A 24,493-nucleotide genomic window follows, 5' to 3' on the forward strand; every position below is an offset into this window, starting at 1 on the left:
CAAACTTCTCCCAGAAATAAATGTCCATCTCTTTAATACCAGCATTCTGCCAGTGTAATTGCATGACTACTAGCTTCTCATGAATTAAAAATTACCATCATTCAGAGGAGGAATTGAACATACAAAATAGGTGTGAACTAGCTGAAATATAACAAATAAGAGGTTTCAAAGAAGAAAGAAATCAAGGATATCTTCAAAGAAATGTAGTGAGTGAAAAAGATCTGTTGATAGTAAGGAATAGCATCTGTACGATGTAAATGCTCCATTGGTATCTTTGAGATGTCAAGAAAAATTAAGTAAGATCCTAAGAACATTGAGCATGCCTTCCCAACCCCTCTCTTCATCCCACCCTTGATGAACTTATGAGAAGACGTGGACAAGAGTTGTGTACTTTGGGTAGGAACAAAGTGATTGCAATTGATGTCACTAGAGAAAAAAAAAACCTATGTGAGTGGAGTCATAGATTTGTTTGATATTTGAAAATGCCCTTTTAAAAATATTCAGGTTACATATCTATTTCGAGCTTGCTCTACTGTCAAAAGTTGCTTTAAACCTAATTTCTGCCAAGATGCTGTCCAGTTTTCCCAGCAATTCTTGTAAAAAAAGTGAATCTTACCTCCAATAATTTTTGTCCTTGGGTTTAATCAAACAATGGATTACCACTTTCAGTGTCTGATTTTATTTTGCTTATCTTAGTCTCTTCAGTTGATTTACTTTTCTCTTCTTAAGGGAAATAAACATTTATGAAGTGTCTACTATGAATATTATCTCATTTTTCCTCACAACAACCCTTGGAGGCAAGTGCTATTATTGCCCTTTTTTTTTCACCCCACTTTACAGTTGAAGAAATTGCAGGTTTTCTTGATTTCAGACCCAGGACTCTATCAACTGTGCCATCTCAATGCTTATAAATAACATTCTTAAACAATATTAAAATGTTGCAATAAAAATTGATTCATATATAGTTTATTCTCTTATACTCTCCTGTCCCATTCATTTGTAATTTTTCTCACCATTTCCAATACCCTTCAAGTTTTATTTAATTTTATTTTTTGGATAAGGGAAATAAGAACCAAAGAAGTCAGGGGACTTGCCCAAGGTTACAGAGCTGGAATTCAAAATTAGCTTATCTGCCTTCAGATCCAGTGATCATCCACTACATCATGGATATTTGTTCTCAGATAGCAACCTCTGCTTAAATCAACACTAAAATACATAATGTATAGCACCTGGCAAATAAGAGCTTAACAAATGCTTGATTGACTAATGGTATAGATGAGATGGATAGATTATAAACCTTTTGTTTTGCTTGTGATATGAATGGAAAAATGTTGTGTAGGAATTTAGGACTGTAATCATACAATAACCCTTTCTCTCTTTTTAAAAATTAAGGACCCCTCCTTTTACTTTTTTATTTACATGTCAGGAAAAAACACAATTTAAATCCTACATCTGAGATTTGCTTGGTCTGTGACCATGGGCAAGTCATATGACTCACTGAGGTTCAGTTTCATCTGTAAAATGAGATTAACAATACATGCAGTATTATCATTCCCATAAAGTTCTTGGGAAGATCATCTAGGATAGAGGATGTAAAGCTTTTACAGATGTCGATGTGCTCTGCAAATGTCTTAAGAAAATGATGATGATATTTATTGATAGCGTAATTCTGAGTCCTGGTAAAGTTTCTCTTTAAAGCAAGACAGCAGCATTATGGGATGTAAAATGATTAATTTCTATTGTATTAAATTAAAAGGTTTTTGTGCAAACAAAAGCAATGAAACCAAGGTTAGAAGAAAAGCAAAAGGGGGCAGGTAGGTGGCTCAGTGGATTGAGAGCCAGGCCTAGCGACGGGAGGTCAAATTCAAATCTGGCCTCAGATACTTCCTAGCTGTGTGACCCTGGGCAAGTCACTTAACCCCCATTGCCTAGCCCTTACCCCTCTTCTGCCTTAGAACCAATACACAGTATTGATTCTAAGATGGAAGGTAAGGGTTTAAAAAAAAAGAAGAAAAGCAAAAAGTTTGGGAAAACTTTTTACATAAATATCTCTGATCAATATCTACTTTCTCAAATGTGTAAGGAACTGAGTCATATTTCTTAAAAGATGTCATTTTCACTTGATATATAGTCAAATACATGAATAGGTAGTTTTCAGATGAGAAAATCAAAAGCTATCTATAGTCAAATGAAATAAATCTTATAAATCACTCTTGATTAGAGAAATGAAATTAAAATAGAGGTACCACTTCACACCCATCAGATTGGTAATATGATAGAAAAGGAAAGTGATAAATGTTGTAGGAGATGTGGGAAAATTAGGACACTAATACACTATTGGTAGGGTTGTGATCTGATCCAAGCATTCTGGAGAGCAATTTGAACAATGCTCAAAGGTCTAAATAAATTGTGCATACCCATTTATCCAGCAATACTACTACTAGGTTTGCATACCATAAAGATTTTTCTAAAAAAGGAAAAGCTCCTTTCAGCTCTTTTAGTGGTAGCAAAGAATTGGAAATTATGAGGATGTCCATCAATTGGGGAATGGCTGAACAAGTTGCAGTATATGATGGTAATGGAATACTATTGTGCCATAAGAAATGATGAGTGGGATGATTTCAGAAAAACCTGGAAAGACAGGAACAAAGTTAAGTGAGCAGAACCAGAATGTTGTGCACAGTAACAGTAATATTGTTGATGAACAAGTGTGAATGACCTAGCTATTCTCGGCAATGCAGCGATTCCAATTCCTAAGACTCATGATGAAAAATGCCACCCACCTTGAGAAAGAATTGATGGAGTCTGAATGCAGACCAAAGCATACAATATTTTGCTTTCTTTGTTCTTTTTTTGTTTTAGATCTCTTTGCAAAATGATTAATATGGAAAATTATTAAACATGTAAAATCTGTATCAGATTGCTTACTATCTCAGAGAGGGGTAAGGGGAAAGAGGGTGGCAGAGGGGGAGAATTTGGAACTCAAAATTTAAAAAAAATGAATGTTCTACATAAATCATCAGCATTCATAATAACTCTAGAGTCCAGTGATGGGCAAACTTTTTAAAGAGGAGACCAAAGGAAAGAAAATGCTCATCTGTCAGTCTGTTTCTAAGGTAACACTTTCGAAGTTTCCTTGTATTGTATCCTACTCATTGTATTCATCAGATTAGGAATAATGTTGAGTGGCCAGAGAGAACATTTCAGGACCCCCCCCCCCTGCATCTGGCCCACAGGCGGTAGTTTGCCCATCACTGGTCTAGACTAGACAATATGAAATACATGAGGGGTATACTAGTCAAAAAAAAAAAACCCCAGAAACTACATGAACACATTTATAAAATACTCTTCAAAACAGATAAAGTCAGTCCTAAACAATTGGGAAAACATTAATTGCTCATAGGTAGGCTGAACCAATATAGTGAAAATGACAATCCTACCTAAATTAATTTATCTATTCAGTGCCATGACAATCAAACTACCCAAAAATTATTTCAGAAAACTAGTAAAAATTATGACAAACAATCTGGAAAAACAAAAGGTCAAGAATATCAAGGGAATTAACAAAAAATATTTTGAAGGAAGGAGGCCTGACTCTACCAGATAACAAACTATACTATAAAATGGTAATCATCAAAATAATCTGGTACTGGATCAAAGGAATAGATTAGGTAATCAATACATGACCGTTAATGTCCATAGAAATGTAGCCTTCAATAAACCCGAAGATCCAAGTGTTTGGGGAAACAACTTACTTTTTGACAAAAAGTTCTGGGGAAACTGGAAAGCAGTATGGCAGATACAAGGCATAAATCAACATCTCACACCATACACCAGGATAAAATCAAAATGGATACTTGATCTAGAAATAAAGGGTGACACCATAGACAAATGAGAGGAACATGGAAAAATTTACCTGTCACATATAGGGAAGAATGAATGATCAAACAAGACATAGAGAACATTACAAAAATGAAATAGATAATTTTGTTTAAGTTAAATTAAAAGGTTTATACAAGTAAAACCAATGCAAGCAATATTAGAAGGGAAACAACAAATTTGGGGGGAATTTTATAGCAATTATCTAACAAAAGCTTCATTTATCAAATTTACAGAGAACTGAGTCAAATTTATAAAGATACAAAGGATTTCCCAATTGAAAAATGGTCAAAGTATATGAACTTTGAGTTTTTGCAGTGGAAGAAATGAAAACTATTCAAAATCATAAGAAAAAATGCTCCAAATCACTATTGATTAGAGAAATGTAAATTTTAAAAACTATGAGATACCACTTCACACTTGCCAAATTGGTTAACATGACCAAAAAGGAAAATGACAAATGTTGGAAGGGATGTAGGGAAATTGAGACACTAATATGCTGTTGGTAGAACTATGAACTCACACAACCATTCTGGAAAGCAATATGGAACCTGGCTAAAGAGGCACAAATGCAGCAATACCATTCCTGGATCTATATCCCAAAGAGATCAGAGGTAGGAGAAAAGGACCTACCTGTACCAAAATATTTTTAGCAGCTTTTTGTGTGTGTGTGTGTGTGTGGTAGCAATGGATTAGAAACCGAGGGGTTGTCTATCACTTGGGGTTTGGCTGAACAAGTTGTGATATATAGTTGCAATGGAATAACATTAGACCATAAAGAACAATGAACAGAATTAGTTCAGAAAAACCTGGAAAGACTTATATGACCTGATGCAAATTGAAGCGAGCAGAATCAGAAAAACAATGCACACAGTAACAAAAATATTATAAGATGATCAAGTCTCCGATAACCACAAGGGGCTCATGATGAAAAAGCTATCCACAGCCAAAGAAGGGATTGTTGGAATCTGAGTGCAGATCAAAGCATGTCTTCTTCCACTATACTTCCTTCATGAGATTGCTATTTATGTGTGATATGTATATTCTATCATGAGCAATATGGAAATATGTATTACATGAAAGTATGGGTATAACTTATGTGCCTAGGGGTGCAAAGGAGAGGGAGGGAGAAAATCTGAATTTTAAAATGTCTAAAGCAATTGCCAAAAAATATTTCTCCATGTAATAGAAAAAAATTTAAAATAAGAGATTTAAATTGTTTCCAAAAAATGAATGTAAAATTGTTTTTACATGTAATCAGGGAATTTTTAAAAAGAAGACAAAGTGATCACTGGTAGCAGTGATAGCAGTGATAAACAGCCAATTGCATGGATTCTACTTTTCTTAAAGAGAATAAAACAGGAGAAGGTCTTCTGATACCTGCCTTAATGAGAGTTCTTGACAATTCTCTGCCTAGAATTTAAAGCCCTTTCTACCTGTCTTCTTACATTTTTGTTGTTATTCAATTGATTCTGACTCTTTATACCTTTGGGGGTTTACTTGGCATGGTTTGCCATTTACTTCTCCAGCTCATTTTACAGATGAAGAATCTGAAGCAAAGAGGATCAAATGACTCACCCAGAGTCACACAGCTAGTAAGAGACCATGTTTGAACTTAGAAGATGAATCTTCTTAGGTCCAGGCCAAGCACTCTATCCAACCTAGCTGCCTCATTAGTTGACACTTTACTGTCCTCCTTGCTGTTCAGCACATAAGACACTCCTTCTTGGGAACTGGTGTCTGTACTAGCTGGCCTTATGCTGGAATGCTCTCCCTCTTCATCTTTGTCTACTAACTTCTCTAGCTTCCTTCAAGATTCAGCTTAATGCCCACCTTATGCAGGAGTTTTATATCTACTTTCTTACCCCATTCCCTACTATGGTAGTATCTTTCCTTCTGAGATTTCCATCCATTTCCACTGTATATATCTTATATGTGCCTGTCATTTCCCCTACGAGAACATAAATTTCTTCAGGCCATTGTCTGTGTTTTTGCCTTTCTTTATATGACCAGCATCTGGCATAGCTCCTGGCAAATTGTAAACTGATAAGAAATATTTCTTGACTGACTAATTGACTGATGATCTTTCTTAACATTCAGTATAAGAAGTTGTATAACCTTCTCCAAGGGGCTCACATTGTAATGATGAAAAAGTAGAACAGAAGGACTGCAGAAAAAAATTAACAATAGCATAAGCTATCCAGCTACAGAACGCCCACAGTTTTACACACACACACAAATCACAAACTTTATCATCAGGAAACTTTACTAAAAAACAATGGGAGTTTTAGCTTTTGTTTTCCTGAATGTTGGTGCTGTTGAATCCTCTAGCATATGAGAGGTGGTTTTCCCTCTGCTTTTGTTTCTTTTGCCCAATAGCTGTAAGAACTATTGACTCAGAATCATATTGTGGGCATTGAGAGAGGTGGGTGTAGTTTTTACTCAAAACTAGCTATATAGAAAAAAAAGAGGCAGTTAAGTGGCTCAGTGGATAAAGTACTTGGCCTGGAATCAGGAAAACCTAATTTCAAATCCATCCTCTGATACTTACTAGTTGTATGACCCTGGGCAAGTCACTAAACTTCATGAAAAACTCAAGAAATCTGGCAAATTTAATGTAACAAATAACTTAATTTTAGAAAAGAAATCTGATTAAAAAAACTTTGTGTATATTTTTTAAAATTAATTTTCATTGTCATGCAAAACATACTTCCATATTGGTCACTATATAAGAGCATACTCATACATAACAAACAAACCCAAAATAAAACCATAAATACACTGATGTGAAAGACAACTCCAATAATTCTTTCTCTGGAGGTGGAGAGCATTCCCTGTCATAGTCTTTCAGGATTGCCCCAGATATTGCATTGCTGAGAATAGCCAAGTTTTCACAGATAATCATCATACAATATTGCTGTTACTGTGTACAATGTTCTCTCAGTTCTGCTTATTTTGCTCTGCATCAGTTCCTGCAAATCTTTCTAGCTTTTTCTTAAATCATCTTGTTTATCATTTCTTATGCCACAATAGTAAAAAGTCTTAAAAGAGCTTTGAATGTTGCTAGATTTGTAGGTGATCCAAGAGGCATAATCCAAGAATATAGGTCTAGGGTGGAAAAGGACTTCAGAGGCCATTTAGCTCAACCTCTTCTTTGTAATATTAGGAAACTGAGACCCAGAGGGCATTCTTGGATCTGCTAGAGGATTGATGGAAAATAGCTGACATATGCAGGAAGTCAAAATTTAGGTCAGGAAGAGGCCTTAGAGATGACCTCATCCAAACCCCTCATTTCACAGATGAGGAACTTAAGATCAGAAAAGTGAGATTATTACCTAAGATCAGAGTAAGGACTCTTGCCTTGTTCCAATGCTTTTTCCATGACAATCTGTGGTCTCTTTAGACAGTTTCAGTAGAGAGAGAAGACAACTGAAGAATCCCAGAAGAGTTTAATTTAGGGAAAGAAAAGTAAAGAAGACATAAATTAATTTTTTCCTACAGCTTGGTTTCTTTCTCAGAAAAAGAAGAATTCTATAGCCAAGAAAGGAAAATAAGAAATGTGACCTACACTCTGGAGAAGACTGGACAGAAGAGCTGACGTTTTACTTCAGTTAAATACCTCCTCAGTCAAAGCCAGAGAGAACAGCAGAGGTTCAGTACCAACTGGAATTTCAAGCAAAAGGAATATAGAGTTGATTTTATGAATTTTCCTATAATTTACTTGTGATAGGTGATTGGTGAAGAAAAATTTTATTTTATTTTTATAAGAGATTTTTTCATAAGTTTTCTGACGTAATATGATCCATATGGTCTCCTTCCCTAAAGAAACAAATTTTAAAAAGAAGAAAGGAAAGAAACAGAAAGAGAGAAAGAAAGAAAGAAAGAAGGAAGGAAGGAAGGAAGGAAGGAAGGAAGGAAGGAAGGAAGGAAGGAAGGAAGGAAGGAAGGAAGGAAGGGAAGGAAGTCCACTTATTCCTAAAAACAGGAGGTATCTAGGTTAATCAGTGGATAGAATCCTGGGGACCTGTGGTCAGGAAGACCTGATTTCAAATCCAGTCTCAGATATTCATTAGTTGTATGATCCTGGGCAAGTTAAATAACCTCTATTTGCTTTAATCTACCAGAGAAAGAAATGACACACCACTCCAGGATCTTTACCAAGAAAATCCTATGGCCATTATGATCTATGGGGAATAGTCAATACAGGGTGAGAAAAAATCCCTTTGGAGTCTAGTAAAGTACCTTGAAAAGTGGTCATGAAATATTTTAAATTGCATTAAATTTGAAGATGTTTTCATGATAGTATGACTATTTACACCTGGGAAATCAGCCAATCCTACAAATCAAAGTTTGACAAATTGTTTTGCTGATTGTCTAGACTTAAGAAAGTGATGAAGAGAATTTTAGCAATGTAGATTAAACTTAAAAGTGTTTTGTATATAAGTTGGTTTGCTTTTTCTCAATTTTTTCATCTTGTAAAATGAAATGAGGTGGACTCAACTGGTCTCAAACTCAAATAGAAGTAGATTCCTGCGAGCATACTGACCTCAAAAGCATGAATTAAAATCTATGTTTTATTATATTTTTGTTTACTTTAAACAGTTCCCAGGTACATTATAATCTGGTTCTGGCCTTGCTTAAAGTTAAATCTGGATTAGATCATCTTGAATGTCCCTTCTAGCTCTAAATTCTGTGATCTCAGATCTTTTTTATTCTTCAGTTCTTCTAAATAGAAAAACAAAAAGGGAAAGTTTACTTCTTATGACATGTTACTGTTTTCTGCCTTGCCCAGTCACTAAGATGTTCAGCCAGATCTCTTCCTAGGCTGGTTGCTACTAACAGAATTGCAACGAGGCTTCAGGGGAACAGTTGACATGAGCAATCCTGCAGTCTGGCAGATACAAGATAAGAATTAAAGAACACCATTCCAGATATAGCGTACTGCCTGCCTGAGTAATCACAGCCCAATAGACTGATAATAAATAAGTCTTGAGAGGACTGAGGACAAGTACTAACCCAAACCAATGCAGCTGGGATGCTGGCTATCATCACTTCATTATATGTTTACATCCCTAGCGCATTGCCTTGCACATATTAAGAGCTAAAGAAAGATGAGTTGATGTGATTCCACTTTCAAGAGGTTTACATACAGCATTCCAAAGAACCCAACCTGTGCTTGGGGGCACTTTACTACCACAAGCTGCCATTCAGAAGGTCCTGGTAGCAGGGCAGGTTTATTCACTAGGCTTGTTTGGGACAGAGATGAGCATGCTTTCTTTAAGTTGTTATGAAAAAGAAACTTTTCAAACAACTGAAATGTAAACCATACACTGCAAGAAGGATCATTCTTAGCCAAATTCTTTTTGGTTGACAGTAGGGCAAGAGACTCAGATTCCAGAGTGGAGGAACCTAACTGGATATAGACAGTTCCCACCTCTGTGCTTTTGGAAATGTTTTTTCCATGCCAGGAATATACTCCTTTTTTTTTTTTTTTTAAATCTTTACTTCTGTCTTAGAATCAATACTAGATACCAATTCCAAGACAAAAAGAGAGGTAAGGGCCAGGCTAAATTAAGTGACTTGCCCAGGGTCACACAGTTAGAAAGTGTCTGAGGGGACATTTGAACCCAGGACTTCCAATCTCCTTTCCTGGCTCTCTATCTTCTTGACCACCTAGTTGCTCCTGTTCCTTCTTTCTTAGAGTCCCTCTCTTTAAGATACACACCCTCACACCATCTTCTACATGAAGCCCTTGCAATCCCTCCCAACTGCTGGTGTCCTCACTCCCAAACTATCTTGTATTTAATTTCTTTGTATATATTTTTATTTATTCATTTTATATTTATGCCATATATAATTACATATTTTGCAGTAGAATGCTGGAATTGGACTCGATAAAGCTAAATTCAAATCCTGTCTCAGACATTTACTATATGACTGTGCAAGTCTTCCTTAATCTTTGTTTTCCTCAGTTTCCTTATCTGCAAAATGGAGATAATAATAACATCTATCTTCCAGGGTTGTTGTGAAGATCAAATGAGAAGACATATGAAAAATATTTTTGCAAATGTTAAAGTGGTATGTAAATGCAGCTATTATTATTTTTGGCCTGGTCTTCCTGTTAGAATATAAGCAATTGTAAGTGGATCATTTTATTCTTTGTACTCTTGTCAACAGCACCAAGCACAATGCCTAATAGGCACTTAATAAATCCCTTGATTGACTGATTGATTTTGTGGGAGCTTTACTGGAGTCATGCCATTCCCACAACCACTATTGATGGATCCATCACAATTAGGAGCCCGAGAGGGAGCCAGGACAAATGGAAGCAGTCCTGCATGGGGTATTGTTTTCATTAGTTGCCCTCCCTCCCCCTCCTCTTCCCTGTTTTGATTTGATTGGATTCTTTTATGAACTTTCTAAGAAAGTTTATTCTAGAGCTGAAAGTCTGAATGACTGCAATTCGAATGGAGCTCTGCCCCAACTCTTTCTGGGATTCTACAGAATCACAGAATTTGAGAGTTGGAAGGGACCTCAGAGGCCATCTATTCCAAAACTCCACTACAACATACCCATAAATGGTTACCCATTTTCTGCTTGAAGACCTTCAAAGAGTGGGGAATCTACTACCTCTATAGCTACCCTATTCTAATTGTTGTTGCTGAGTTGTTTCAGTCAATTCTGATTCATCCTGATCCCATTTGGGATTTACTTGGCAGGGATCATGGAGTGGTTTGCCATTCCTTCTCCAGCTCATTTTACAGATGAGGAAACTGAGGTAAACAGGGTTAAATGACTTGCCCAGGGTTACCGAGCTTCTACATGTCAAAGGCCAGATTAGAATTCAGGAAGATGAGTCTTCCTGACTTCAAATCTGGCATTCTATCTACTATGCCACCTATGCAGCTCTAATTGTCAGAAAGTTTTTTGTTTTATATTTTTTCCCTTGAAGTAGAGCCTAAATCTACATTTTTGGCACTTTCATCCATCATTTCTGGTTCTGTGATCAAATGGAACAAGTCTAGTCCTTCCTCCACATGGCAGCCCTTCAAGTACTTCAATACAAGCTATCATATTTCATCGTGATTCTCCTCTTCTTCAAGCTAAACAAGCCCAAATATTTTAACTGATTCTTATGACAGCAACACCTTCATTATCTCAAGTGCCTCCCCAGGTTATCAATGTCCTTCTTAAAACTGTTACACCCAGAGCTGAATACAATACTCCTGATGTATTCTGCTGAGAGCAATGAACAATGGCAATATTACCTAACTGTACCTAAGAGCTCCCTCTTAATGAAGACCAAGATTGCATTAACTTCCTTAGCTTCCATATACTGTTTCTGACACATAATTAGTTTGCAATTCATCAAAACCTCCACATCTTTTTCTGAACAACTTTTGTTTTCCCATGCCTCAATGTAAGTACAAGATGGCACACTTATTCCTATTGAGTTTCATCTTCTTAGATTCAGCTCAGTGCTCTAGTTTATCCATCCTTTTTGATTCTGACTTTATCATCTACTGTATCAACCATCCTTCACAGCTTTGTATTATTTGCAAAGAGGATGATCATACCCATGTATTTATCCAAGTCATTGAAAAACATTTTAAGTAGCCCAGGGCCAAACACATATCTCTGGTATTTTCCATTGAATTATCTCCCTAACATACTGATAGATTAATTAAATATTATTTGAGTTGTTACACCCAGATACTTCTAAATCCACCAGATTATATTATTGTCCAATACACATTTCTCCATAACCTCTGTAATAACAATATCAAAAACTTTGATAAAATCCAAGCTACAGCATTCTTTTCACTTACTAGTTCAGAAACCTCATCAAATGGGAGTGGTCTGGCACAACTTATTCTTTTTTTTTTTTTTTAATTTTTAAACCCTTAACTTCTGTGTATTGACTTATAGATGGAAGATTGGTAAGGGTAGGCAATGGGGGTCAAGTGACTTGCCCAGGGTCACATAGCTGGGAAGTGTCTGAGGCTGGATTTGAACCTAGGACCTCCTGTCTCTAGGCCTGGCTCTCAATCCACTGAGCTACCCAGCTGCCCCCCACAACTTATTCTTGATGAAACCATACTGACTCTTTGTAATCACTGGTTCTCTTTCCAGATTTTTACCAACCATCTCTTTAACAGTCTATTCTAGAATTTTTCCAAGAATCAAATTCAGCCTTACTCGTCTATAGTTTGCTGACTCTTTCCCCTTTTTGGAAAATGGGGACATTTGTTCTTCCCTAGTATTGTGGTGTTGCTCCCATTTTCCAAGGTTTGGGGGTATTGTTGCTTAGAGTTCAGCAATCACATCTATCAGTTCTTTCAAAACCTAAGGATGTTGTTCATTAGGGCCAGATGATTTGAATTCATGAAGGGCAACTAGAAGACCTCTTGTTATTGTTTTTCAGTGATGTCCAACTCTTTCTGACTCATGTAGACCATAGCACTCTATGTCCTGTCCTTCACTGAGTAATATGTTGGACACCTTCCAATCTAAAGGGCTCATTTTCCAATGTTGTAAAGATGGGTGATGGGACAAAAAGTGCCAGAAGAAGGCCATTGGTGAGAGTTGGTGACAGTTGGGACCAGAGAGAATTCTGGGGAATGCTCCAGAAGAGGAAGGAAGAGGAAAGAACCTCCATTGGAGGACTGAGAGAAGGAAGAGAACATCTCAGCTCAAATCCAGTCCTGAGGGCTTCTTGAGGATCTTTCTTTGGACACTGATACCCCAATTCCCTTGTCAAAGGCGGAATCCCATTGCTTCTCATTCATCAAGACTTCAATCATTGAGTCAGCTAAGTGTTGGGACTCCGTTTTGGGAGCGATCTCTTAGGCTCCTCCCCACATTACCCAGCCTTGCTGAGAGACCCTTTCTGGTTTGACTTTGCAATTAAAGAAAAGGAAAGAAATAGGAAATAGAAATAGAAACTGAAGGAGAAGTGGCGAGGGGAGATGCTTAGGAGTGGGAACCCCAAAGGTTCCCACCCGAGTGACAGACCCCATAGAAATGGAGAAGAGGGCACCCCAAAATCCCTCTGCCCTTCACCCCTTTCCCCAATCCCTATATTGATATTAATAAAAGCCATTCGTTAGTCAGATAGCATCCAGAGTGCCTGAGAGACGAGGGGGAGGGGAATCACAGCTTGGTCTGGCTGCCTCCATCTTGGAGCCAGACTACCTGCTGTGAAGTTGACTGACCTCAGGGGAGGCTTGCATGAACCCCGCCCTTGTTCAGAATCAGATTGGGGTGCCCAATACCTCATCTTATAGAGAAGCCTCATCCCCAACTCCTGTGGGGCAGCACGGCCCTCTAGATCACCCAGTTATGGGGTGACACCCCCTCTAAATATCAGGGGTATATATTTGGCTAGAGGGGAGAGCTAGAAGACAATCTCACCCTCATAGACTCTCTCTCCTTTCTATCATAACATTGGTCAGCTGGCTCTGTTTATTATTATAATGTCATATATTTAATACTGTCCATGGGTTTTCTTGGCAAATGTATTGGAGTGGGTTTCCATCTTTTCTTTTGAGGATATCTTAAAATTTCATTTTTAAAGTTATTCTATGCTTGACTCTCCATAATAAATACCAAGTAATTGACAATGTTGCAGATGTAAGAGCTATGTAAACTTTGAATTATCTTTGGGATTTTACAATAATTTAAATTCAAACATTGATTTTTATTTTTAAACAAGATTTTTTAAAACTATTGAAATCTATGTGGAAGTCCATATTAAGTAACAGAGGTAATTAATGTTATTAATTACCACGACACTAAAGGTTAATTTATGAAGAAAGATACTAACTTTTATCAGAAGTCTCTACTATGACCTGCCTATCTTGAGCAACCCTGAATAGGGTAGCTCATAGTTTCATAGGGTTACACAAATCCCTCCACCTTGACAAGGTGGTGAGCCAGGAGGGAGCATTGTCCTCTTATTATATCCTTCCTATTTCATATATAAATTCCCTATCAATCATTTTTGTTATATTATTTCTAATATAAAGTCATTCTCCTTTGTAGAAAGGAAACAGAAACAAAATAATAATAATAACTAAACATTTATATAGAGATTACTATGTGCCAAGCACTATGCTAGGTGCTTTGCAATTATTATCTCATTTGATCCTTATAACAAGCCTGGGAGGTAGGTGCTATTTATTATCCCCATTTGGCTGAGGAGTAGAGGGGAGAAACAGCTTCTGCAGGAAGGGACTATACTTGAGGTCAGAGATAAAAGGATGCCAGGGCAAGAATGGTGGCAGAATGTTCTCTTGGTGTAGACTGGCCTATTAGTCAACTTGGCCAGGTCTACGAAGGTCTAGATGCAGCCAGAAGAAGTCAGAGTTCCCTGTTAATGACAAGACATCCAGAACTGAGTTCCACATTCTCTACAGAATTTCCACTTCTGCCTCTTATTGTCCTATTGGAAGAGTGAGTCAAACATCCTGTGGAAATTGAATAGTTCACTTGCCTTTGGCCTTTCATAGGAGGCACATCCAAGCGGAACTAAACAAACTCTCACTGTAGATGTCTTAGTACTTCTGGATCCAGATAAATCTTCAGTCTGAGATAACTTCCTGGGTTTTGTAAAAGGAGAAACTCACTATCTGTTGGCAGATTTTTATTGTTTTTTTTAATGAATTTTCTTTTTGTTATTATATAATTTGATTATAACTCCTACACTGAATAAATACTGCACGAAGTATCTCAATGTGTGTTTTGTTCTGTAGACAACAGTTATGTCCTGTTAAGTCATGTAACTATGCTCACTAAAACAGAGTAGGTTCAAATCTGTAAATCCATCTGTGTGTAGGAAGTGGTTAGGTGGCACAGTGGATAAAATGCTGGACCTGGAGAAAGGAAGACTCATCTTCCTGAGATCAAATCTAGCCTCAGATATTTACTGGTTGTGTGACCCTGGGCCAGCCACTCAACCCAGTTTGCTTCAGTTTCTTTATCTATAAAATGAGTTAAAGGAGGAAATAGCAAACCGTTCCAGTATTGTTGCCAAGAAAACTCCAAATAAGGTCATGGAGAGTTGAACACAACTGTAAAATACCAACCAAGAAAGTGAGCAGAAAATATGAATTTGGAGTCAATCAAGTTAACAGGGAATGATCATTGCTAAATAGAACTACATATCATAGCTGTAATTCATAATACAGTTAATAATTATAACTATAATCATAGCTGAAGTCCAGGCTAATTAGACTTTTGTCCAAAATCATGACTTTTAGTACCTGCACAAAACCACTGTGGAAGGGAAACAATTAGGGAATAATGACAAAAATATTGAAGAGAAAAAATTTAAAAACAAAGACCTATGCTACAGGTACAATTTGGTATCGTTCTCACTAATTCTTACTGAAACCAGTCACCTCTCCATGTAAGACTGTTCTTTTCCTTATACCTAATTAGAATGCTTCATTCAAACTCACTAAATTCTTGGAACCCAGCTAAAGCCCTGCTGTATAGATTGTATCTAAGCTATAGAGGCTTGCCAGGAAAATACTTCCAGGTTACTTAAATTACTGGAGCCCATTCCTATCTCAATCACAGCTGATCTATTCACTTTTTAAAGCTTTGTGGTTGATTTTCATTCATGTCTATCTTATTGTGACCCCGTTGGGGTTTTCTAGGTGAAGATACTGGGATAATTTGCCATTCGCTTCTCCAGTACATTTTAAAGATGAGGAAAAATGAGGCAAACAGTGTTAAGTGACTTGCCCAGAGTCACACAACTAGTAAATGTCTGGGGCTAGATTTAAACTCAGGAAAATAAATCTTCTTGACTATAGGCCTAGCAGTTTAGACACTATGCCATCTAGCTCCTGTTTAAGCTATTAGAAAGGCAGGTTTCTCTTCCACATCTCAGTTTTCTCCATCATAGTTTCAATGTATCCTGGGTTGGTATAAGAAATCAAATAGGAATTTTGGGGAGAGTTTGAGGAAACCACAGATGATTAATAAAGGCTAGCATGTGTTACAGAAAAGGTTTAGAAACTCAGACATGCATAAAATACATGTATAGTAAATTGTAATATATATGTATTTTATCTTTTAATACCACAAATAAATACAATTCCTTTTTTAAAGTTAAAAAAATAAAAAGTCAAAGTCTATGAAAAAAATGTGAAAATCAACAGACAACACACACAGGCTAGACATGTTAACACCGGTTTACATATAGACTATGATCAAATACTGAACTTAAATTTTACAAGATGATACTCTAAACATCTCACAAATGAAAAAGAAAAAAAATTCTGAGTTTGTCTCTGCTACAAAGAGAGGGGAATTTTCCAGATCATCGAGGTACTGTGAACCTTCCCCCCCCACACATACCTTAATGTGGAAAGGATCCCTGTAATTAAATAGTGGCCAGTTTATTGTTATATGCTTCAGAAGAGTAGAAGGTTGCTTCTCTTCCCTCAGGATCCTGTCTTTTTTTCAAGAGGCTAGAGAAGAAGAAACAATTAATTCCCTGCCAAATGAACAGGAGATACAATTCTCCATAACTAGCTCTCTCTAACCTGAAGATTTCTTAGACAGCTTCTTTCCATATTTCTTTGAGAAGAAATCTTTCTAATTTCCCCCCCTCTAACTGACCGACTTCTGAAAAAGCGTTTCTTGTCTTAGCAGTCAAGTTTGTCTCCTCACAACCTGTAACTTTCACAAACTGCCTTTGATACAAACTGCTTCCTCAAAGAATTTAAATCTTTCACCACATACCACATCTTTGAATATGGGATCATAGGGACATTCGAAAACATAAAATTTAACAAGCCTTTAGAACAGAGATTTAAAGTCATAGAATCATAAAATCTCAGAAGTCATCTGGAACGGTGCTTCTGCACCTGGGGGCTGAGGACTCCTGAAAGGCTGTGGAATTTATAAAGGGTCTTCAAATACATACATCAAAGAGCTGTCACTTTGTCACTAGTGATACAAATAGTACAACTGCTGTCATGTGTGGGCCCGTGAATTTTTCCTTTAAAAATGTGTCAGTGTGGCAAAAGATGGGCACCACTCGTCAAGTCAATTCTTGAAGAAAAAACTTACCTAAAGCAGTCCTGTCAAGTGATCAGAAAGCATTCACCTGAAGCCTTTTAGTAAGGGGAACTTATTCATCATAAAAGTCAAGTCAGTAAACACTTCAGCTACCAAGGCAGCTTATTAAGCCATTTTAGTACAGCTCCAATTGGTGGATTTTTTAAATTTTTAAATATTTTTTCCATATATTTACATGATTCATGTTGTCTCCCTCCCCTTTTAACTACCCCCTCCTGGAGCTGACAAGCAATTACACTGGGTTATAACATGTGGTATCACTTGCTCCCTATGTCTATATTATTCCTTTTTGTAATAGAGCTATCTCTTAAAACCAAAACCCCAAATCATATACTCATATGAACAAGTGATAAATCATATACTTTCTTCTGTGTTTCTACTCCCATGGTTCTTTCCCTCTATGTGAATAGCATCCTTTCTTATAAGTCCCTCAGAATTGTTCTGGATCATTGCTTTGCACAGCTCCAATTGTTAAGAAGACTTTTCTTATATGTAGCTCAAATTTACCTCTTCTGAATCTTCTGTTCCAATTTTCTGTTTAAGAATTGTTCTTCTAAGGAGGCTAGGTGGCACAGTGGATAGAGAGCTAGACTAGAATCAGGAAGACTCATCTTCCTGATGTCAAATCTGGCCTTGGACACCTATTAGCTGGATGACCCTGGGCAAAATACTTAACTCTGTTTGCCTCAAAAAAAAAAGGTTATTTTTAATAACCCTGAAGCAAGTAGAACAAGTCTGTCTTCTTCTATAAGACAGACTTTCAAGTACTTGAGGGCAGTATTCATATCCTACCTCAAGTCTTCTCTAAGCTAAACTCCTCTATTCCTCCTAAAAGATCCTCACATGAGTGGTTTCAAGTTCTCTTCACCGATGGAGAGCATTTTAGTTGCCCTCCATTGGACAAACTCTAATTGATCAATGTTATTTCTAAAATGTGGCTGTTGCTCAGGCCTTTCAGTCATATCTGACTCTTTGAGACCCATTTGTAGTTTTCTTCATAAAGATATTGGAATGTGCTGTTATTTCCTTCTCCAGCTCATTTTACAGATGAGGAACAAAGTACATAGGAGTAAGTGTGTTGTTCAGGGCCACAAAGCTAGATTCTCACCCAGGATTTGAACTCAGGAAGATGAGTCTTCCTCATTCTAAACCCAGTGCTCTATCCACTGTACCACCTAGTGGTCTTTAGAACTAATTACAATTCTTTGGATACTAACCTAGAGTTATAAAGTACAATGAAAGAGACCTAGATATAAAGTTTCTATTAAAGCAACATAAAAAGCATTAGCACTGTTGACTCATATAGAATTCCACAAAAACTTTGAACTTTCTCTCGTATAATATGTTCCTTATTTTTTATAACTGGTTTAATTTTATTCTGGTATCCATCATGAACTGGTAAAAATTAGTTTGACAAGTACAACCCCTGTTCCCCAGGATGGATGTATGCTAAGGCTAATAAATCTGAGGCTTGATGCTAACCTCCCCACTTCCCATCTTGTTTGGATGATATAGAATTAAGTTCCCTGAGTCTCTGCCCCTTCATTCCACATTCCTTTTTAGGAAATTCAGGAGTTTTTAGGAAAACCAATTTACTGGTCCATATCATCCTCCTATTTTCCCCTGTGGATAAAGGGGTTGTCTTAATGTCATATTGGTCCTTTATAGATTCTAAATCGAATCTAAAATTCTATATGAATTAGAGCTCTGAAGAACTTTAGAACTCCAACCAGAAATGAATGCATGTTTGTAGCCATCCCTCATATTGTTACAATGGTGGCTATATTCTGTCTCTATTAACATCTGTTCCTGCCTCTCCTTGTGAGTAAATATAAATTTTGATAAGTGCTATATGCCTTTGGCACTGCTGCTGCTCTTCATCCAAACCACTTCTTCCCTGTTAGCACTTTAAGGACTTTAAAATTATCTAGATTAAATATTTCATTTGTTTTGTTTTATGTTTCTAGCTTATAGAGATATTTTGAAAAAAATATGTGCATATCTGTTGTTTTTCACCACCTTCATTTGCTTACATCCTTACTACACCCAGAGACCTATCCCTTATGAAAAAAAAATTTAAAGGAGATTTAAACATTTCAGAAAAACAAACCTACCCTTTCCTATCATAACCTAACATCAATCAAGTTCAAAAGTATATCAAGTGTTCCACACACAGTCCCTGACTTCCTCAAAGACTTGGGAGAGCTATATTCTCATATATCATTTTTTGGGAAATGATAAATATTGTATTTTTAAAAAAACCCGAGATTTTAAAATTTTATTAGAGAAAATTTTCAGGAAAAGAAGCCTGCTAACTCCTTGAATACAGAAAAAATGGACTATTTGGAGAAAGATGCCTGCAGAAACCTACACTGAATCAAGATGATTCAGAAAAGATGCCTGCAGAAACTTATACTAAATCAAGATGATCCAGAATGAACTTTGGGGTGCAACTGATTGAACTTAAGGGGATTGAACACAATTATTTTGAATTGTAAACTCTTATGCCAAAGGGGATTGCCCCCAATTGGCTTTCTGTCAATGTGCCTAACAAAACATTGATTTTGCTCTCTCTCTTTCTATCTTTCTACTTACCTCTGTTATATAGGGTGGTATAGTGCTTGAGTAAGATGAGCCTGGTAAAACTGGCCCAAGATCCTTAGATGGTAAGTGGATATAGGTTGAGTGAGGAGAAGGGTGCCTGAATGGCCACCAAGGTGAGCTGGTAACCACCAGGGTTTATAAATGCTCAGCTTAGCTAAGCACTTGACCCCACAAACAGTGCCAAAGCCTAAGTTATTAGATGAGAAGCTCTGGTTATTTGGCTTAGGATTGGGTTAATGGATAAATATTTGTAATAAGGATAATAATTGATATTGGGTTGGATAATGTAGATGACTGAGATTTTTACAAAATTCCCTTTCCCCTTTGGATATAATTATCCACTTACTTTTGAATGATATCAGTCTTCACTTAAATGGGTTCAAGGATTTAATGCTATAAACTCAAAGGGGCAAAGGTCCAGGATAAGGAAAGTAGTGTTGGGGATGGCTATGCTAAATCTATGGAAGCCAGAATAGGCTAATTAATCAGTAACAAGTTGGCAGCTGGCTGGAGATGTTCCTTCCCTCCAGCCCCAGGTCAGGCCCCACTGTGGTCCAGACCAGATGAAGAAAGGGATTGTGATATTCTTCTTGATAGTAGATGTGGATGTTTATCTTTCAGCCTTTTTCAGTAATAGGTGAATTTATATTTTGAGGCAATCAGGTACAGATGTTACATATGCAGGTCTATAGGCCTACCCACCCTCACCACCCAGGGCCCTTTTCAAAATGAGATCCTTCTCAAGACTGAGACCCTGAAGGGTCCAGCCCCTGGGTTTTTATAGTGGTAGTAGCAACTGTCTTTTGCCCTTGGCTCATGCCATCTGAGTAAATTCTAAATTCTATAACTGACAATCTGTCACTCAAGTTGGTCTCCATATTCTTCCCAGAAGTTGCCTATTATACCTCTTATCTCTAACTATTATAGTTAGAAGATTTTTAGGGGTACAAGATGATTACGCCAAATGATCAGTTGGGGAGATGAGTTGCCCAAATGATCACGGGGGGGATTGTGATAATGAGATTAAATCTACCTTGCCTATTCTCAAATCTAATCACCAAAAGTGTAAACAACTCCACTTAACTCACAAGTTGGGAAGTCTGTGACCCACGTGTGCTAGAGTGAGTGACGAATCACAATTTACTGACTGCCTCCTAGGCAGTCCTAAGAAAAGCGTCTGTTGTAATTGGACACATAAACTAGGAGGAAGGCACAGGAAGTGATGCAAAAGAAGCCCCTTTAAAAGAGAGTTCAATGAATTCAGTTTCATTCTTCTTGTTCGTGTCTTGGACCAGAAGGACTTCTTATTGTTCGTGACTTGGACCTGGAGGAGAGCTGGACTTGGAACCCTGACACCTTGGTGAGATTGTTCTTAAATCTTTCCCTTAGAATTACATGTGGTGAGTGTAAAGACTAAATCTTCTTTGACTTCTCTAAAGAAATTGTTCTTTCAAAAGAGACTTTATGACCGCAGCTTTTGCTTCATTCACCTCCAGGGCTCTTTGGCCCCTCCGCCCTCTGACCATCTGGCTTTGGGCTCGAGTCTGGGCCTTGCTTGACTGAGGACTAATTACATCTGCCTGGGTTAAACTAGGGGACCAGAGAAAATTACCTAGTGTGTTAGATTACTTATCCTAGCATATCCTCTTTCTGATTTTCTTATTTTCTCTTCCTCTCCTCATTTGTAAATAAACTTCCATAATGGTCATTTTGACTTGAGGTTATTCTTTAATTGGGGATTAATAATTCTTCAATTCCCTGATAACCAAACCTTTTACTATTCACCTAACCAAAACCCCCTTTTACACTTTACATTATGAAACATTAATTTTTGTCATCATTTTTCTTTTCATTTACATGATTATGATCATTGCTATATTGTTTTCCTGATACTGATTAATTCAATTCACATCTGATTATGTGCTATCCTGTTTCCCCATATTCTTTGACTTCATCATTATAGCACAATAATATTGTATTTTTTTCCACATACCACAATTTGAGTAGGTATTCTTAAATAATAGACAATTACTTTGTTTCCAGTTTAAATTGACCAGATTCCTTGAACGCAGTTGCTAGATCTCCACCTAAATAGCTTGAGATTGGGAAATGGTGTTTTTCTGATGCTAAATTGAGCCCTCATCAGGGTGCTTCCCAAGATTAGCAGTTGATATCAATCAGCAAGATATACTTGATTAGAATTTAGAACCAGTATTGATGGTGTAAAACAATCTCCCAAAAGTCTGTGACACATTCTTCCACAAATAAATGCAAGGTCCAGAGAAAAATGGACTTAAGCATACAGCATATGTGGCAAAGAGTAACTCACATTTACTGGTTACTGGAAATCTTTTTCTCCTCTTTGTAGGATCTTCAGGAAGTTCCCCTTAGGTAAGGCATATATTTTTTTTCTGCTGGGCTTCCTGTAAATATTTAAATCTACCTTTTCTCAGCAGATTAATTATGTCCTCAAATCTCAATGCAAACACTGCCATCAACTGTTGCTGTTATAACACCAGTGATCCAGTCCAAATCCTCTTGTCCTCTAAAGTTCAGAAGGTTCTCCTCTAGCTAAGGGGCATGGAGAGAGGAAATTGAGGCTAAGTTCATGGCCTTTTATCCATACCCCATCTCAAATTATTTTTTCCCACTGGGGGCTTTTTTCTTCTTCCAACCACTAGACACTTGAATCTCTCAGTTCTAAACTAATTTGCCATTTTCCAGATGAACCACAGGGAAAGGCTAAATTTCCTCAACAAATCTGAATACATTTACTATATAATGTCACTATAGTTAATACAATGGCTTTCAAAGACTTCTAAATGGATCAAGGACTTCTTTGGCACTTAATGTAAAGTATGTGATCGATTGATTCAATAGAGAAGTATTATTGCCTGGTTAATGTATCAGGAAATATATTATATAACATTTCAGGGTAAAGCATCTTAACGCTTTAAGTGGTAAAAGTAATTGTCTATGTTGAACTCCACCCTTGTATATGCTTTTAATAATATATTTCTGCTAAGAGTGAAAATTTATTTCAACAGAATACATAGCTATAAGAATTTATATTCTTCTCCTGAATATAAATCAAAGCTCAACTTACTGGCCACCAGTCATGCAATATCTTGCCCTTTTCCAAGATCACTGACAATATTTTTCAGCAATCATGCACACAAATTCTTTTATAAACCTGGTTTGTAATTTATCTAGGCAAAGGGACTTGACCTTATTGAGGGCAAGTAGGTTTTCCCTTAACATCTTCTCATTTATCTTAAGTCTTAATTTCTTATGAATTTTTGCTTGTTTTGTACTTCCTAGTTTGAAGATCATTCTTTTTGATAGGAAAAATAGAAACAAAAATAAAATTGTATAGTTCTGCTTTCCCTTGTCAGTTATTGTTTGTGAGACTCACTGAGCAAAGCAGCTGTGCTTGCCTGAGATTGCTGGCAAGGTCTCAATCTCTCACCCAAAGGCACTGCTGCTTTCTGCCAAAGGTTATCATTGAACCCCGAGATCCCCCTCACTCTGAAGAGCAAATAAGTCCTTGGAACATGTAACATGGAGTTGGCAGAGTAGAATTCCTGCAAGATACAGGGTCAAGCCTCAACCCAGAATTCCATGTTACAAACATCAAACCTGCCTTTCCCCAAGAACAGATTAGCAATCACTGTTTCTCAACATTTTCAACATACATCTATAACAGCAATCCTGGTAACATTCTTGTGTGAAGTCATTTTCATAAGCATCATCCTGTGGGAAAGTAACACCCCCCCAAAAATGTTGTAATGCTTAAGATTTTACTCTGTATAAAAAAGCCTTTAGCCCTTTATCATTGTGCTGTGATTCTTCTGTTTGCTTCTTCTCAGGCATCCTGACCCAAATCTTTCCTGTCTTCCTTCTTATCTCTTTCTCTCTAGCTACTAGTCTCCATAACAAGCTAACTCTCTCTCTCTCCATGGCTACAATGGCCTTCTGATCCAATCTCTCATTACCACGTCTCCCACACGAGGCAGTGACAATTGTTCTCTTGTGCACCCTGAATAGTGACCCAATCCCTGAGGAGCAAAGGTAGTACTGAACTGTTGAAGACAAAAACTGTTAGAATTATTAGTTCCATAGATATCTTAGAAAAGAAGATTCTGAGTATAGTCCTAAGAAAAGATCAATTCTTTTCTCCAACTTCCCTTCTTAGTAGCTGTCTATCTATTGGTAATATGATATGATCTATTTCATTACTCAAAACTTTTACAGGTAACTGAATTTCATTATAGCAAAAAAGAGGTTTTCATTCCTCCCTAGGCTGTACTCCTGACTTCATAGATTTTCTCTACCAAAACATAAATGCCTCTTGACCTTAGAAACTCACTCTATCCCTCAACTTCATACACTGGAAATATCTTCTTAATCTGTGGCCTCTCCCTCTGATTTGCATTTCTCTAATTATTAGAGATTTAGAACACTTTCTCATGTGCTTATCGATAGTTTTGATTTCTTTATCTGAAAATTGCCTATTCATGTCCCTTGTCATTTATCAATTGGGGAATGGCTTGATTTTTTTATACAATTGATTTAGTTCCTTGTATATTTGAGTAATTAGACCTCTGTCAGAATTTTTTGTTATAAAGATTTTTTTTCCCAGTTTGTTGTTTCCCTTATGATTTTGGTTGCATTGTTTTTGTTTGTACAAAAACTTTTAATTTAATATAATCAAAATTATTTATTTTACATTTTGTAATTTTTTCTAACTCTTGCTTGGTTTTAAAATCTTTCGTTTCCCAGAGATCTGACAAGTATACTATTCTGTGTTCACTTAATTTACTTACAGTTTCCTTCTTTATATTCAAGTCTTTCACCCATTCTGAATTTATCTTGGTGTAGGGCATGAGATGTTGATCTAAACCTAATCTCTCCC

The sequence above is a fragment of the Gracilinanus agilis genome, chromosome 1, assembly GCF_016433145.1.
Source record: "Gracilinanus agilis isolate LMUSP501 chromosome 1, AgileGrace, whole genome shotgun sequence".
NCBI lineage: Eukaryota > Metazoa > Chordata > Mammalia > Didelphimorphia > Didelphidae > Gracilinanus > Gracilinanus agilis.